This window comes from Hydra vulgaris, chromosome 03 (genome assembly GCF_038396675.1).
Source record: "Hydra vulgaris chromosome 03, alternate assembly HydraT2T_AEP".
In the NCBI taxonomy this organism is placed as follows: Eukaryota; Metazoa; Cnidaria; class Hydrozoa; order Anthoathecata; family Hydridae; genus Hydra; species Hydra vulgaris.
Genome location: NC_088922.1, coordinates 23,438,734 through 23,444,679, shown reverse-complemented (window position 1 = coordinate 23,444,679; position 5,946 = coordinate 23,438,734). Strand labels below are relative to the sequence as shown.

The 5,946-nt window shown below is 25.1% G+C and overlaps 1 long non-coding RNA gene across 1 annotated transcript; it reads right to left on the bottom strand.

Moving 5' to 3' along the window:
• Positions 1-775: 775 nt before the first annotated feature.
• On the bottom strand, positions 776-4,693 carry LOC136078035 (uncharacterized). The gene is made up of 4 exons (XR_010637464.1): positions 3,303-4,693; positions 2,934-3,030; positions 1,826-1,991; positions 776-969 (listed from the first exon to the last, which is right to left on the bottom strand). It is a non-coding gene; the product is annotated as an uncharacterized LOC136078035 (long non-coding RNA).
• Between the last annotated feature and the right edge of the window lie 1,253 nt (positions 4,694-5,946).

Below are 5,946 nucleotides of genomic sequence, written 5' to 3'. Positions count from 1 at the left end.
TCATTAATTAATGCAAGAACTTCATGGCCAATTTTAAGCTGAACAGAATAGAATGTTTTTGCCCAAAGCCAATTACAAAAGATTGCAAAATGTTTATGCAATTTAAAAATAAAATCATTAATATCTCTGTTAACTGTTTGATCGATTGTTGGACTTTCGAATTTTTGATCAAAATCATCTTTAATTCAAAGCTGTTATTAAAAGATGAATACAAACTTTTATCAACATTGAGTTGTTTCCCAGTCGGCAAATTTAGTAGTAAATGCGCATTAGAAACTCGTTTAAATACGTATCGATATGGTATGTATGTTAGCCATTTTATCGTGTCGAATACGCATTAAAAATACGCATTAGATGCGTATAAGAACAGGTATACAATACGACGCCTACTGAGTATCAAACTCGCATTTGAAACTCTTGTAAACACGTATAAAATACGATAACCAGAGAATATTCAATACGATATTTTCCTGGTATTACATGCGCTTTTAAAACTTTCTAGAATACGCATTATTTACGAGTATTTCTTAGCCATTTTATCGTGTCAAACACGCATTAAAAATAGACATCAGATGCGTATAAAGACAGGTATACAATACGACGCCTACTGAGTATCAAACTCGCATTTAAACACGTATAAAACACGATAACCAGAGAATATTCAATACAATTTTATTAACTAATATGAATTCATAACATAATAATAATGACTAGCAGTAAGCAATCCGTAATACGGGTTATGAGTTATTAAATCATTAATAACAATAAAAACACATTAATAACTTGATATATTATCTAAAATATTAAATACAAATTTATCTATAAATATTTTAACTTTGACTCCGTATCAGCAATGTCATTGCATATAGGTAACGACATAAAGACCGCATTAACATCAGTTGAGTTCTTTTTAAAATCTGTCACAACACAGGTACCAGAAAAGGAAAGTCAAGTAAAGCCTGCAAATACCTAAAAAAAGACATGAAAAAAAAAATTACAATTTTTAATTACAAAAGTACTATTTGCATTTTATTGTTAGTAGAACTAGGATAATAATAACAGAAAATATATGAACCTGTCATTTCGAAAAGGACACAAGTCCATTTACTAAAACTTTTCAAAATCAACAAAAATATGATTTTTATTAAAATAATGTCTAGGTTGCTAAAGAAATTAAACATAGAAGTAGATAAATAAAGAACGTATATAACTTATGTATTTTTTATTTTTTATAAAAAAAACATAAATCATACAGAAATTTTTAATTCAAACTTATAAACTAACTGCTAAAAGTTTTGGACTTATGTCCTTTTCGAAATGACAGGTTCATATATTCTGTCTAAAGAATAATTAAAAAAGATTATAAAAAGGCTAGACAACACAATGTATACATTGTTACTATAGTAACACTGGCAAATAACACCACAACTTAATAAGATATTTTATTAACTTGAATACTTGGACTAAAAAGATTTTATTTATTACAATATTTGAACAATCAAGGGACAATTATTTCTTATAAATGACAAGGGACAAAATATTTCTTATAAATGGTCATTATCATTTGTGGTATTAAGAAATACGTAAGAGCTCAGTAATTACATAAGTTTTTTTAAATCTCCCACTCATCTAAGAGAGAGAGAGAGAGAGAGAGAGAGAGAGAGAGAGAGAGAGAGAGAGAGAGAGAGAGAGAGAGAGAGAGAGAGAGAGAGAGAAAGAGAGAAAGAAAGTGTTTCCGAAGCAGCATGTTAACAAATGTAAAAAGCACGAAATAAATAGTAGTAACTGGTTTTATTATGTTACCAGTAAACAAAATTATTTTTACCTTGATTAAAAGCTAATTTCCAGCATTTCTTAATTAAGTTCCAGCTTCTCTCTAACTGTTGACTAATGATTAATAGAGTAAATTTCACATCATACTAAATTTGCAAAATTAAAACCATGTTTCAACAGTTAGCTAACTAATCAAAAGATGACAAAGGGAAAACTAACTAAAAAAAAATGAAAAAAAGAACATAATTATGATAGAAATTATAAAAAAAAAAAATTATTTAGATTTAAAAGTGTTAATTGTTACTATAAATAGTTAAACTCATACTTTACTTTGTTCTGAAGCATCTAAAGTAAAATCAAATTAACAGACATTAACACTGCTTGACACTGAATTCTGTCAAGTAAGCCTTCTGCATGCCGAGTTACATTTCTTACATTTCAACAACGATTAATTTCATCCTGCCTAGATCTATTTTTTTCATTTGACAGCTATTTTCAAGTTGCCTTATAGCATTTTACATTAATAACTTTGTTGAGCCTAATACTATCTATTTCAATTTCACTGTTATCATTAAACATATTACTAGTAATCTTACTATTGTTACACTTGAATAAATGAACATAAAAGAATCTTACAAATTGTGATCTTTTCTAATCAAAGACTTTATTCAAACTTAAGATTTATTGAAATCCATATCTTTTTATATGTTTATATACATAAGTCGTTTATCAAAAATATTAAACAATATTTATTTACATCAATTATTTTTAATTTAACAAAGAATCTACAATGCACAAAATTATTTTTACCTTAATGAACAAAAATAATAATAATGCACAAACTTGTATAAAATATTGAAGCAATGTCAGTCAGTATATTTTACTCTAAAGTAATTATATATATATATATATATATATATATATATATATATATATATATATATATATATATATATATATATATATATATATATATATATATATATATATATATATATATATAAATATACTGAAATATAGGCAGATTTAAGTTTATAAACTTTCGTGTCAACAAACTACAGTCAGTTTTCCATGTTAAATACACAAAATATATATCTAATATAATATATATCAAATATAAAATAAATCCAATATAAAATAAAACAAAATAGTAAACTTACTCAAACCAGTATCACTTACACCGTGTGAAATAACTAAAAAACACTTCAGTTCTTTTCAATCACTCTAAAAAATAACTTTCAGCTCTTTCCAATAGCACTAAAAAATAAAACAAAACTTGCTTAGCTGAGTTGCCTAGTTTATAAGAATCTGAAAACAAATAAGTAAAAAACCAAGAACAAACAAACATTTATTTTTTAGAACTACTATATTTAAACAAATTAAATAAAACAAAGAAGAACGCCAATTCTCCTTAAAAGCTAAAAAAAATTTTCAGCTCAAATTTGCTTGCAGACTTTGCTTGTAAAATAAAATGTGAATAAGAAACACATTTAGAAAAGCCTAGAAAAAATTCATAAAAATTTACATACATTTGTTCTTTTATATCGCATAAATCCATCATATGATAAATCTGAAATGAAAAAATGTAACTGATAAGTAAATACAAAGAAAAACATCAAATATGAATCGAAAATCAATATATCTGATAGAGATAAGATATCATGATAAGAGAGTAGTAGTTTTTAAATATTGTTATTTCATGTTAGCTTTTAGAAAACAAATCATGTTGGTACTTCATGGTTCTAAAAATTCAAATTGAGATATAAACAAAATGTATATATGGCAAAATGATTTTTCTTGAGTGGCTTTTAGTGAATGATTAAAAGCAGTGAGTTTCAATAATAAAACCACTTATAATTTTTAACAATAGACACCAACATAAAGGTAAGCCAAATGTAACAACATTAGGAACATGAATAACAACTTTACGCAAAATCTTGCTCAACATGTTTGCCAAGTTGCACACCTTGAAAACATGGAAACAACATAATATAAACATATATAATAACTATAAAACACAATACATTTATTTAACTTTATATAGCATATATAAACACCTCATATAATATTTATATACACAATAGATACATTTTATACTATTTTAATGACACATTTATAAAACAGTTACATAACACATATTACCACATACATATATTTATCAAAATCTTTTTAACTTTGAACATAATATAAACATATATGCAAACTATAAACATATATAACTTGAATTGCGCGAACAAAAAATTTAAAAATAACATGAAAAAATCTAAAAAGATTCATATATATATTCATATATAAAAACATATATCTTGTAATAAAATATCAAATTATAATTATATTTAATTTAAATCAAATACTTATTGAATAAAGAGCAAAAAACAGATAGAAGAACTGCAATCCTTATAACAAAATTTAACGTTTAGCAACAATGAAATGTCAGTGTTGGCTCGAAATATTAATTCATTTTTCAAAATTTTTTAAAACAGTACAAAAAAAAGGTAATAGCATAACAGAAATGCTAATAAAATAATAATCAACATAATAAAATAAGCAAGGTACGAAATTATAGGATTTATAATATATTTGAATTATATTAATTTAGGACTTCATAAAACTAAATAAATTTAAAAGTAGTGATAAATATTTTTATGATATTTTTATGAAAGTTTTATGATTTTTTATGATATTTTTATGATATTTTTATGAAAGTTTTAGTAACTTTTTTAGTACAAAAAAGTACTGTAACTGTATTGGAGATATGCGATACTGCTTTAGCAGAACGATATCTCTTCATACAACTTTTCATGTATTCCTGACTATTCTTTTTCATTCCAGACAAACTTTTTACTAAATTTCTCAAGAGAAAACTTTTTAATTTAAATTTTGCTTTCACAATTTCAGTTTAAGCATGCGCTTTAAAGCAAAAGTTTTCGTTTTTCCGTTATATGTTGATATTTGATCAAAATCGGGTACGAAATCGTATCCGATTTTGATCAAATATTAAATAATACGTATTTTTGATAAATAAGTGGTATTGAACTCGAATTCGAAACTTAAAACTAAATACGTATTTTTCTGGTATCAACGGCAGTATGTTATACGTGATCAATACTCCGAGTATTTACAATACTAGATATGCCGACTGGGTTCAGTCAGCATAATAGATTTGACTGCGTTTCAGTCAGCATAATAGATTTGACTGCGTTTCAGTCAGCATAATAGATTTGACTGCGTTTTACTCGCGTGTGTTGTCTTAAACTTTTGATTGTCTTATATGCACAGAAAAAACCATTTGGCCCACAAGCCACAATAAAATTAGCTTCAGCCTTGTGGCAAATCTAAAGGTGAATCTAATATTTACTTAAAATATATTTTTCAACTTTTCAATGAAAACAACGGTAGAAACTTGAAATACTGGAGATTTCAAACATAAATTAAAATAAGATTTAAGTAAAATAATTAATATTATTAATAATAACTAACAAACTTTTTTAAAATACTTAATTCTATTTTAAAATACTTAATTCTAAACTGGTTTTAAAATACTTAATTCTATTTTGTCCAAAAACTTACAAGTATCGGGTATTGTAACATATTGGTGGCCTTAATAGTCACTACAAATTAAAAATTAGTTAGTATTTATATTAACTAATTGATATTAATATTACCAGTAATAAAAAAACATGGTTTTCAAGTTTTCTGACTAATTACTACAATCGAGCTAATTACTTTATAAATCAAAATTCTAGGAGATTTCCCCAATTAATTTTATTATTCATGCGACAAAAAAGTTCAATGAATTTTTATTAAAGATTTTAATAGCATTAAAACCTTTAATAAAAGTAGAATAAATCAATAGACTTTTTGAAACAAACACAAAAAAAAGTTTAATTTTTCCTGACTCATTTTTTATTTTTGGACTTTGTTTGAGTTGGTCCTCGATTTTCGGTTTAGTCGCCACCCTACGTATTGATCTAAATATACCTTGCACATACATTGAAATAGGGAATATTTTATTCTTTTGATTGTTTCATTTGTAGAATATAAATGTTTTGTAAAAATATTGGACTTGGAAAGATTTTGATTTCATAACAGATCTTCTTTTAGACTGAGTTCTACTTAAATTTGACTTGAATATAACTTGATAACTAGATGGTAATTAGTTTATTAGATTAC